This window comes from Gossypium hirsutum, chromosome D07 (genome assembly GCF_007990345.1).
Source record: "Gossypium hirsutum isolate 1008001.06 chromosome D07, Gossypium_hirsutum_v2.1, whole genome shotgun sequence".
Taxonomy (NCBI): Eukaryota; Viridiplantae; Streptophyta; class Magnoliopsida; order Malvales; family Malvaceae; genus Gossypium; species Gossypium hirsutum.
The window spans coordinates 54226330-54239280 of record NC_053443.1 but is presented as its reverse complement, the minus strand read 5'-3'; the positions used below and the strand labels follow the sequence as shown (position 1 = coordinate 54239280).

At 36.0% G+C, this 12951-nt stretch overlaps 1 pseudogene; it reads left to right on the top strand.

Annotated features, from left to right (window-relative positions):
* The first annotated feature begins 7166 nt into the window (after nt 1–7166).
* LOC121219557 (cell division control protein 45 homolog) lies at nt 7167–9534 on the top strand (annotated as a pseudogene).
* The last annotated feature ends 3417 nt before the right edge of the window (nt 9535–12951 follow it).

Genomic DNA, 12951 nt, shown 5'->3' with positions numbered 1-12951 from the left:
TTTAAAATTCAAATTTAAAAAATAAAAATACATTCTAAAACTATCATTTAAAAAATTAAAATTATTTAAAATGCAAAAATGTTTCAATTTTTCAAAAAAAGAAATATGTTATTTACTCCTTGAATGGTTAAAAAAGGTGTTCATGGGCTATGTAACCCAGCATGTCCCATTGGCCTGACTCTTTTAGGCTTATATTTTAAAATAATTTAGACTTAAGGCCGTAAGTATCTTTTTGTTATTACACAAGTCTTGACATAGATCATCTTCAGACCCATACATCACCTTCAGACTCACAACTCAACTTTAGTATTATTGCAAGTTTTTTATAGAGCTGTAAATCTTCCTCAAGTTATTGTTACATCTCGTTAGCCATAATTATTTATGTGAGGTCTTCATAAGGCAACTTATATTATGCATAAATCCCTTGAGGGATACAATTAAATCTCTAACGTTGCCTACAAACTTGATCACAAACTAATGCTTCTATAGAATTAATTGAGTACAAACCTCAATGGGATACAATTAAATTTATGACATCTTTTACATCCTCAATTTGCTCATTTAAAGGTATATTTTGTTTGTTTTGGTCTTTATTGTAACGACTCGATTTTAGTCAGTGTCGAAAAATGTAATTTTGAGAATTAATTTTGCAAATCGAGTTACTGAAATGATGAATAAAAGAATTTATGTGTTTAAATTGAAAATATATTAGCAGTTGATCTAGTAATTAAATTCAGAAAATAGTTAATTATAGTACAGGGACTAAATTATAGTTCAAAGCCCGCATCCAATGGAGGTCTATTGCTTAGATGGGGATCATTTGGCCTACGAGAACTGGCCCGATTCAAAGAGCTATTGGAAAAGCCTGTTAGATTGAAGCCTAGTTGGCCTGATAATGAAGAGATGGCAACTTAAGCTAATATGGTAACTAATCTTAGAAGATAGAGGGAATCATATCTTGTAAAGATTAGATTAGATTTGATAAGGCTTATCTTGTAAATACCTAAAATTAAGGGATATGGTTAAATCTCATCCGTCAATGTAAATGTATCTTTACCGTCGGTTTTGGGGGAGTTCAACTATAAATAGAGAGCCTCTCCCTCAGTTGTACTCACTCCATTAATTGTTTCATTATTCTTTGTGAATAAGAGAATTGAGAGCATTTACTCAAATACTTTGCGAGCGTTCTTTCTGTTGTTCTTTGTTGTTCTTCTTTTGGCACAATCGCTTCCACTTTACAAATGGGTGCCTTGGAGGAGTTCTAAAGAATCCTCATTTTTGGGTGTAAAGGCTGACTTAGGCGAGTTTAGAGCAAACGGATCGTCTAAGGCCGCACGGTTTGCGAAATGAAAGGTCTAGCCCCGTGACAAGTGGTATTCGAGCCATGTTTTAAACCAAGTGATATTCGAGTTGGTTCGAAGGCACCGTTGGGATGTCAAAAGAAGAGTTCGAACAAAGGTGGGCGAGGAAGTCTTTGAGGGAGATGTTGTCGGCTGTTGAGGAACGCGTGGGTAAACTTGAGGAGTCCATGAAGGATGCAAAAGAGTTAGGCAATGCGCTTGGGGAAAGCATTGATGACTTGAGGGAGCAGTCCAGGGAATTTGTTACCACGTGTCTCACTTCCCAAAGGGATAACGTGCGAGAGTTGCTAGATTACCAAAGGAAGAAGCTAACGGAGAGAAACGATGCTCTCGAGGCCATGATGATGGCTTTGAAGGAGGAAACAATGGCCACAACGAGGGCTTTGAGCACAAGAATAGATGAGCTTGAGGGAGAGCTGGCCTTGTGCCAAGAAGCCGTGGGGAAAGGAGTGTCAAGTGCAGCACTCAGTAACGAGGATGTCCCAAAGTTGAAAGAGTTTGTGGGGACAAGGTCTGCATGCGATGTGGATAATTTCTTATGGAGAATGGAACGCTACTTTCGTGCCAAAGGCATCGTGGATGATGCGACTAAGGTAAACACTACTTCAATGTTTCTTACCGACATTGCGCTTTTATGGTGGCGAGGCAGGACCACAGATAAAAGACAATGTGAGATTGGGACGTGGCAAGAGTTTCAATACAAGTTGAAGGGACAGTTTTACCCAGAGTTTGCCGGGGAAAAAGCTTGGGCAAAGTTGCAAGGTATATCGTAACAGGGCATAGTAGGGGAGTATGTTCAAGAGTTCAAGGAACTCATGCTCCAAGTTTTAGATGTGACCGAGGAAGAAGCATTGCTTGCTTTTCAGAATGGATTGAAGCCGTAGGTCAAACAGGAGGTGGAACAAAGAGGTGTCCAAAAGCTGTCGAAAGCCATGACGGTAATTGAGTCAATGGTCAAGCTTGGTCTAAGAAAAGACAAGCTTGGGTCTTCCAAGTCTGAGGAAAGGGGCGTATGTGAAATGGATCACAAGGAAAATATTGTTGATGGCAATGGCAACGGCGACAATGGTGGTAATGGGAAACCACGAGTTGGGAAGAAGAAACCCAAGAGGAAAAGGGACAAGCTGAAATGCTTTCTTTGCGATGGTCTACAAATGTTAAAGAAATGTCTAAAGAAATCCGCGCTTAAGGAGAAGCCGGTGGGTAAGGCCTTGATACTTGGTTCGAGCGCAAAGGGGTGTCGAAGCCAAGGAGGCCGAAAGCGAGAAAAAGCCAATGGAGTGCTTCTTGTGTCATGGTTCGCCTAGGTTGCGAAAGTATCCGAGAAAGTCTGTCATCGTGGGGAACGATGGAGCAGACAAGGAGCCCAAGAAGTTTGTTCGAGCAAGGGAAAAGCCAAAGCCAAGATGGCAAAGAGGAGCAAAAAGAAGCGAGTAAAGTGCTTCTTGTGCCATGGTTCGCATGAGTTGCGAAACTGTCCAAAGCAAGCCGGAGTCAAAAGAAAGGCAACGTCTGAGCTTGGTGAGTCATCGGAGGGACTTCCACCCAAGGAAGAGGTGAGTTTGTCATCGGACTTAGAGGAAAGAGTTGCGATGAAAATAGTGAAGTTGGGACCAATGAGGCTCAAGTTGAGTAAAGCGTCGGAGTTGGCCGAGTCATCGACAAGGCTTCCACCTATGGGAGAGGTGGGTTGTGCATCGGACTTTAAGGAAAAGGAAGTGATGCATGTGAGACAGTTGACCAGAGTAAATGCGAAGGTACATTCCGAACACTGTGATAGTGTTTTGCATTCTAACTTGTTAACTTGGCAAGAACGTAGGGGCCCTTTCGAAGTTCTTGAGCAAAGAGGCCGAGAGACTATGGGCAAAGCGAAGCCAAGTGTGGTGAATCAAGAGGATTCTGTTCGAGTAAAGTTAGAATGTGGACAAGAGAGCGACATAGCTTCTTGTCATCGAGATGTACAAACGAGTAGGACGGTTCAAGTGAAGAAGCGACGTAAGCCAAGGCAAAAGTCCCGAAGGAAGGGAAAGGCTAAGGCGTCGAGATGAGACCGAGGTGAATCAAGTCAGTGCCATTCGAAAGTCGTAACGAGAACGTTGCGAGAATGGGTGGGGGAGAATGTCACGGGCCGCAGTTCAAAGCCCGTGACCATCGCACCAAATGCATCCAATGGAGGTCTATTGCTTAGATGGGGATCATTTGGCCTACAAGAACTGGCCCGATTCAAAGAGTTATTGGAAAAGCCTGTCAGATTGAATCCTAGTTGGCCCGATAATGAAGAGATGAAAACTTAGGCTAATATGGTAACTAATATTAGAAGATAGAGGGAATCATATCTTGTAAAGATTAGATTAGATTTGATAAGGCTTATCTTGTAAATCCCTAAAATTAAGGGATATGGTTAAATCTCATCCGTCGATGTAAATGTATCTTTACCGTCGGTTTTGGGGGAGCTCAACTATAAATAGAGAGCCTCTCCCTCAGTTGTACTCACTCCATTCATTGTTTTATTATTCTTTGTGAATAAGAGAATTGAGAGCATTTACTCAAATACTTTGCGAGCGTTCTTTCTGTTGTTCTTCTTTTGGCACAATCGCTTCCGCTTTACAAATGGGTGCCTTGGAGGAGTTCTAAAGAATCCTCACTTTTGGGTGTAAAGGCTGACTTAGGCGAGTTTGGAGCCAACGAATCGCCTAAGGTCGCACGGTTTGCGAGACGAAAGGTCTAGCCCCGTGACACTTACACCTAATTACTCTTAAATTAAGCAAATTCACCTAATCAAAATCTAATTAACCACACAATTACTATTAAATATTTACGAATCTATTTTTCAAAAACATAGACCTGAAAATACACTTTTCGATACCCGTGACTATCGGGTCGTTACACATATCATGAAATGAATTTCAATACACAACAATTCATCACATGTTCAACTAGTTCCCTTTGTGCTCCATATTTTTCCTTTTCATATGTTTATTAACATGAACCAATGCATACATACATCTTTCCATTAAATACCTTAATTTCTATTCAATTACACATATTACATTTCCATTCCATATTATCAATAAAATAGCTCTTTTCATATACTCATCCATTCATTAAAACTCAAATCGTTCGTTGAATCATATAAAAAACATCGAATACTTGAAAATTACTCATATAACCATTTAATTTCCTAAACATACCACAACATCACGAGTTAACATATTTATAGATGTATGAAGAATATAATCACTCCAAGGCATTAACATTCATTATCAAACTATACTAGTCAAATGTTTAACTCGTATTCATACTTACAATACATACCTTACTTGAAACGTCTTACTTGAATAACAAATGATCGAAGGGTGCCATGGTGTCTTTCAACCATGGTCTTATTTATTCTCGACTTGATGACATAGTGTCTTTCCACCATGGTCTTATTCATTTTTTCTTTTGTTGCCATAGTGTCTTTCAACTATAGTCTTATTCGTTTGGTTCATGATGCCACAGCATCTTTCAGCTATGGTCTTACTCGATAGAATCGTGATGCCATAACGTCTTTCAGCTATGGTCTTACTCAATAGAATCATGGTGCCATAACGTCTTTTAGCTATAGTCTTACTCGTTTCTGGTATGGTGCCATAATGTCTTTCAACTATGGTCTTATTTATTTCCGGTATAGTGTCATAGTGTCTTTCAACTATGGTCTTAATCATTTCCTTCAAACCAACGAACTCAATTCATATATAAACAATTAGATATTAAACAACTGAAACAACTACTAATTAATTTAATCAAGTTGTGAACTTACCTAGATAAAAACTGTTACAAAAACAAGGCCGACAACTAATCCGTTAATTTAGTTTTTCTACGATTCGAATCCAATTGCTTCGTTTCTTGATCTAAATAATAGTTTTCATTCAATTAATCCATTTGAACATAACAAATAATTAAACTTAAGCTTATAAGCCCTTTAATGAAAATTTACAAAATTATCCCTAAACTTTACGCTTTTTATAATTTAGTCTCTAAACCTGAAATTTACAAATTAATCACATTTAATCAAAACCTATGCTAGCCAAATTTTATATAATCCCCACTCAGCCCACATTTATCACAATTTCACAATAATTCCAAGAAGTTTTACTATTTTAACAATTTAATCTTTTAACAATAAATTACGAAAAATCACTTTACAAAATAGTCCTATTTAACAATTAAGCTTAATAATCTACCATTTTCTATAAAAAAAATCTAAGATTGATCAATGATAAATTTTAAAATCTTTAACAGTTTTGAAAATAAAGGTATGGGTTAACTGGATCTAACTGCAACAATCTCAAAAATATAAAATTATAAGAAACCAATAAAAAACGGCTTTCAAATTGAAGCTTGAAGCTAGACGTGAGCTAGGTCTTCTTCTCCGCTTTTTGATTCGATTATAAGATGATGAAGATGAATGAATTATCTTTTTTCATTTCTTTTCTTATTTTATTAACTACTATAACATATAATATAATGTTTTATAATAAACATTACTTTCTAACTAAATAATCCCGTCCAACACTTTTAAAAATGGTATATTTACCGTTTAAAACCTTTAAAAATCTTTAATTATGCTTTTTAGTTAATAGAAATCCTTAATTAATTATCCAAACGTCAAAATTTCTAAACCAAATTTCAATACCCTATATAATCACTCTGTAAATATTTAATAAAATATTTACGGGCTTGCTTTATAGAAGTGAGGTCCCGATATCTTATTTTCTAAAACCACTTGACTTTATGGACAAACCACTTGAACTTGACTATTCACTCAAATAGCAAAAATTATCAAATTAAAATTTAATATAATACTATAGTTGACTCATAAATATTAAATAATAATATTTACGGACTCACTCGTTAGAATTTTTTATGGCCGTGAAACCACTATTTTCGACACCACTGAAAAACGGGTTGTTACAGTCATATTCCATTTTTATTTTTCTCTTCACCATTTGCATAAAAGAACCAAGGGAAGCCATTTTTTTATCTACAAGCATTCATTCCATGCATGTAAGTGATTTCTAGGTCGATTTTTCCTAAATTTTATATTTTTGAAATCGTTGTAACTCGATTTAGTTAAACTGTACCTTCGTTTTCAAAATTGTTAAAAATCTTAAATGTTAACATTAATGATTTTGGAGTTTTTGATGCTATTATGTTAGTTGTTAAGCTTGGAGATGAAATAGGGACTAAATTGTAGAGTAAAATTTATTAAATTTGAGTTTAGGGACTAAAGTGTAAATATTTCAAAATTTACATAAAATTTCTATAAATATTGAATTTAGATGGCTGTACAAGGGTGAAATTGAAATCGAATTGAAAAACAAAGCTTAAATTTGAAAGATATATCTATTTCAATTTTAGAGACTAAATTGAATAAAATGTAAAATTTTAGGAAACTTTTATAAAATCAAAATAGAATTGATATGTTGTTGTAATAAGCTGTTAAAAGATGTTTAGAATTGATAATTTAAAATTAATTATTATAGATCGAAATTTGGATCAATCGGATGAAAATAGAGAGATAGGAGAAATTAGAGAAAAAATCTGATTTGTCATTCTCCTATTGTAAAGAAATAAGAATAACGTGAAATTACAGTTTCATACCATCATTTCTCGCATTATACTAATTTAACTATTTTAGTTACTAAATGTTTTCGCTTAGACTAATTGTAAAAAAAGAAATATAAATGGTATTCGTGATCAAATTATGATATGACATCATATAATTTTAACTTCGATGTAAAGCTTTGATTATGAGTGAAGGTAATACTTTACGGCCGATGACGATACCCTAGCCGATTCCCTAAGCTTTGATATAATTTAGTTTGTTTAAAATGATTCATAAACAAAAATCTAATTTGCTGCAAATGCAAATGATATGAAAATTTGTTGGAAATGTTGGCTAACACTGTCAAAAACAATATTCATTTTCACCATTTCCTTTTCTTCTTCGATCTCAGGTACTTCAAAAACAATAGTCATTGTATTGTTTGTTTGAAATGGCGTCTATTTTATGAAATTTTGGTACTCAATTAAGCTTAATATGTATCAAATTATACTGCGAGTTGTTTGTTTTAGATCATGGATTTAGGATGCAATCTAGCGAAATTACGTGAAAAAATAGAGGGAATTTTCTTTCTGGTTCTTAAGGGGTTTTTTTTCCCCAACAAAGCCTCAGTTTTTGTTACTTTCCAGAGAAAAGTTTCAATATTTTCATCCAATCTCAGTACCGAAATTGAGGGGAACGAAAGAAAATGGTGAGGGAGGAAAGAGTGGAGTCATTTTGCGCAAGGCTTAGGGCATCGTCTCTCTCGCCTTTACTCATATTCCCGTCAACGTCTGATGTTGACTCTCTATGTGCTCTCAAAATCATTTTCCACATTCTTGAATCTGATTCAGTCCGGTACTCGTGTTATCCGGTGTCTTCTTTTCAAGAAATCAGAGAATACGCTGCTTCTGAATTGAGCTCTTCATCTGAGGAGCCCGTTTCTATGCTTTTGATAAACTGGGGGTGCCACCGTGACCTCCAGGAGGATTAAGTTAGGGTCAGCTGCCAGGGTTTTTGTTGTTGATAGTCATAGGCCGATTCATTTGCATAATTTGAGTGATCAGAATGATCAGGTGGTTGTTCTTTGTACTAAAGATGATGAGCGGTTGGCTGATCTCGCCTATGATTTTGAAGTTATGGAGTTGGCAAATGCTAGCTATTGTTTGCATAATTCGGAGTTGGATGGCGAAGAAGATGAAGATAGTGAAAGTGAGGATGATGATGAGGATGAAGAGGTGGAAGGGAGAGCCAGGGATGGTTCTAGGAAAAGAAGAAGACTGTCTTCAGAAGGTGAAGAAGAGCCACCGGCCCGGCGTTTAAAGAAACTGAAAAGGGAGTATTATCGGATGGGAACATTCCATGGGAAGCCATCAGGTTGTTTGATGTATGATTTGTCGCATTGTTTGAGGAAAAACACAAATGAGTTGCTGTGGCTGGCTTGTGTTTCACTTACAGATCAGTTTGTTCATGAGAGGCTAACAGATGAGAGGTATGAAGCAGGGGTTATGGAGCTTCAGCAGCATATTAACAGTTTAGGGAATCTGGATGCGGTTACTTCGGTGACACTTAAAGATGGTACCAAGGTTCGAGCACCTGATTCCTCTAGAATTGCCTATGAAGAAGAACCAAGACTAATGCTGTTAAGAGAGTGGAATTTATTTGATTCAATGCTGTGTTCCTCATACATTGCCCCAAAGTTCAAGACCTGGAGTGATAATGGCTTGAGAAAGCTTAAGCTTCTCCTTGCAAGGATGGGATTTGCACTTGTGGATTGCCAGCAGAAGTTTGAGTACATGAATCATGAAGTAACACAGAAGATAAAAAATCAATTCGAACAAATTTTGCCTGAATATGGACTTAATGATTTCTACTACAAAAGTTTCTTGCGTCTTCATGGTTATACTTCGAGGGTTTCAGCTGCAGACATGGTATATGGGGTCACTGCACTGCTTGAATCATTCGTGCAATCAGATGGCTCGTGTGCAGTGAAGCAGTTTAGGGTGGCATATGATGCGCTGTCCCTAAGCAATCTTGATAAGCTGAAATCCGGAATGCAACAGGCGATCAAGATACAAAGGGCTATTCTTAGACAAGGGAGTGCTGCAATAACAAATAGTGGGTGAAAGTTTAGGTGGGTGAAGCTTGAAGATTCAGTAGATACAAAGCTGCTGGGTCACCCCAAGGCCCGCACCAAGTTCTGTTACTTTCTAATGGATGCCTTGAAGGAGAAAGGAGCTGAGTTGAATCCTTTGCTTTGTGCTTGCATGTTGCAAGAGCCATCTAAGGTGTTGATTGTTGGGGTCTGCGGAAAGCCTCGTCTTGGAGCACTTCAAGGGAATGCGTTCGGTCTTGCATTCAGGAAAGCTGCCGAGGAAACCGGGGCTCAATTCTTCCATGAGCTTTTTGAAACTTCATGGATTGTGTTGGATGCTGGCGTTGTTAATTCCTTCATGATCAAACTAACTGAAAGGCTTTGACGTAAAGCTTTCGATTATGAGTGACGGTAATTGTAACTTTGTTTTTTCTTTTTAAATGAAAACATTTGTTGATTACTTTGAAGTAATATATTTTAGCTTGTTTAAAATGATTCAATAAATAAAAATCTAATTTGCTGCAAATGCAAATTTGTTGGAAATGTTGACGAACACTGTCAACATTGAGAATGAATATTTCTCTGTCCATTTATATTACTAACCCTTTTGTGGGTAAAAAGAATTTGGTATATCAACTTACAAACTAAATACGGGTTTCTACAAGAAACAAATGAACGAATGAATAAAGAAGTTAGGCACCAAACAGAGTCGTCATCTATCTGTTTAATGAGTTGGCATCTCAAATCGACAAATAGGGCAGTAATGGCTTTGCTGCAGCCATTTTCCGATGCAATCGCCATGGAAAATATGAGAACAAGGCATCCGAGACGCTTCAAATCCAACCCCTAGTTCCTCCAAACACACCATGCAGTCTTGTTGCTCACCATCTTCTACTTTGAACCTCTTCAGCATCTCTTTAACAGAGGACTCAGTAGCGGCTACCATGCCGTAGTTATTGCTTTCGAACTCCGACTCTGATATGGCCAAAGCAGCTGTGGTCATCAAAGACTCCTGGTTGGTCGTCCTGGGTCCCACAAGTATCACAGACTGAAGATGCAAGGCTTTACAGTGATATCCCCTGCTCAACGTCCCATTCACAAATCTGAGTCCACGTTCCATGATTTCTTGAAGGACCCTTTGACAAGCTGTAGAGGATGGATTGATTCCGAGCTCCGCGAGGGTGGGAGCAAGAACTTGGCGAAGCATGCCGCGGTGTTGCAGATGGGTGAGACGGAAACAAAGGGTTCGCTGTGAGAAGAAAGGATGAGTGGGGGTGAAATTGGAACAGTAGCCAACGCTGATGGTTAACACGATTTCCATCAAACGGGGAGGTACTGTACGGTACCGGGCTTGGGTTATGATGTCGACTAAATCAACACGATGGGATCTAACGTAGAGTGAAGCCATTGAAGAAAAACTTTGGAAGCAAGTATGAGTGGGGGTGATCTCAATTTCAACTAGGGAAGTGTGAAACTCAGACAGGGAATTCAAGAACGAACTCTTCTGCTTTTATAAACGTCCCCCGCCCCCCAACGGCTCTTTGGTTAAACCGACTTGGAGAGAATCGAATGGCGCCCTTTTTTTGGTTTAAATTTTCTAGAGACCCCTCTATTCTTTTGCAATTTAAGATTTAGTCCCTATAATTAAATTTCAACACATTGATTCCCTGTACTTTTTCTGATTTGAAAATATTGACCCTTCGCCTAAATTTTCCGTTAAATTATTAATTTAACCTTTTCAAATGGTATAATAATTTTTTAGCCTTCAATATTTATAATTTTTTGTTAATTTGATCCTATGCTTTAAAACAACATAAAAAAGTTTAAAAATAAAAAAATTCATATTTTATATAAAAATTATTTTAAAAAGAATAAAAAATTATAAAAAAATAAAAAATGCAAAAATGTTCCAATTTTTCAAAAAGAAAATGCTATTTACCCATTGAATGGTAAAAAAGGTGTTCATGGCTATGTAATCCAACCTACCCCATTGGCCTGACTCTTTTGGGCTTATATTTTAAAATCATTTAGACTCAAGGCCATAAGTATCTTTTTGTTATTACACAAGTCACAACATAGATCATCTTCAAACCCATACATCACCTTGAGACTCACAAGTCAACTTTAGTGTAATTGCAAGTCTTCTACAGAGTTGTAAGTTTTCCTCAAGTATTTATGTGAGGCCTTCATAAGGCAACTTGTATTATGCATAAATCCCTTGAGTACAAACCTCAATGGGATACAACTAAATGTAGGACATCTTCCACATCCTCAATTTTCTCATTTAAAGGTATGTTTTGTTTGTTTTGATCTTCACTGCAACGACTCAAATTTAGCCAATGTTGAAAAATGTAATTTTGAGATCTAATCTAGTAAATCGAGTTATTGAAATGATAAATAGAATAATTTACAAGTTTAACTTGAAAATATATTAGTGGTTGGTCTAGTAATTAAATTGAGAAAACAATTAATTATAGTACAAGGATTAAATTGTAAAGTTTAATCATTATTGAGTTTTAATTTAAAAATACAAGTAGGTTTACTTGGCAATTTGACCAAGGACTATATTGATATTTGACCACAAAAGAAACATGTTAAGTATTTAATTAATATAAACAAAATGCCTAGATCATAGAGGTCTTTAGATAGGACAAAAAATTGGATCCGGGGGAGTGATTAGGAACGATTAGGAACGATCAAGGGAGGTGGATTCTTGGATTTAACAAAAGGTTGGGTCAATACTTTGTTTTCAATGCTGGATTATGGGGTATTATAGATGGTCTACTTCTATTAAAAAATAGGCATTGTGATAAGTTGTTGATCCGGATGAATAGTCGGAGGTTCTTCTGGCCATCCATGAAGCATCCTCATTGACATTTTTTTCAGCTCTTATCAGACGTATTCACAATCTGTTTCAGGAAGTAGGACACTAGGAGCTTGAGTATATTCCCAAAGAAGAGAACTTAGAAGCCAACTCTACCAAGATAGAGTTTGTAAGAAATGAAGGTTTACAACTATTTACAGAAAATCCTCTGGATATTACTAGATAATTGTATTTATCTAGTTTTTTTTATCACAAAAATATAAATATATATATATATATAGAGAGAGAGAGAGAGAGTGGGGAGTGAAAGATCATCTTCTTTCTTTCGCACATTGCGGTCTAACATTATAAAAGAAAGATAGAAATTTGGTAAAGCTACCATAGCCATTAGGTTAAGTTACCATTAATTGATGTTGGTGAAATCAAGCATGGTAATGATGGGTTTATGAGTGATAAGCCTAGATCATGTTAGAAGAATGTTAGAAAGTAGTGAATTTAGCTTAAATTTAAAGTTAAGTTAAAGAGTTAATGTTATGATATTAGAGACTAAATTGAATAAATTGAAAGTTATTAAAAAATATTATACTACAGGTTAAAAATACAAAGTCTCTAGTCAAAGAATATAAAATTGAATTTTAATTCGATACTAAATATCAAAAGATATGAGCATTTTGGATATAGGGACTAAAATGAATAAAATAAAAAAACTATGTTTATGTAACAACCCAATTCTAGTAGTATTGAGACCCCAATTTCGACAAGTGAGTCCATAAATATTATTATTTAATATTTACGAGTCAATATTAGGATTATATATATTGAATTTTGATCTGATAAATTTACTAATTGGACATTTAGTTAAAGTATAGTGGTTCAACCCTAAAATTAGTTGTTTTGAAAAATGAGGTTTCGAGACCTCATTTTTTCAAACTGAGCCCAGAGTTGTTAAATAGGTGAATTGAATTCTTGTCCAAAAGTTTTAGTGATTTGATAGTTAATTAGGGTATAAGGACTATATCATAAAAACTGTAAAAGTTAAACGGTATTGATTTTTATTAATTAAAATGTTTGATTAATAAATATT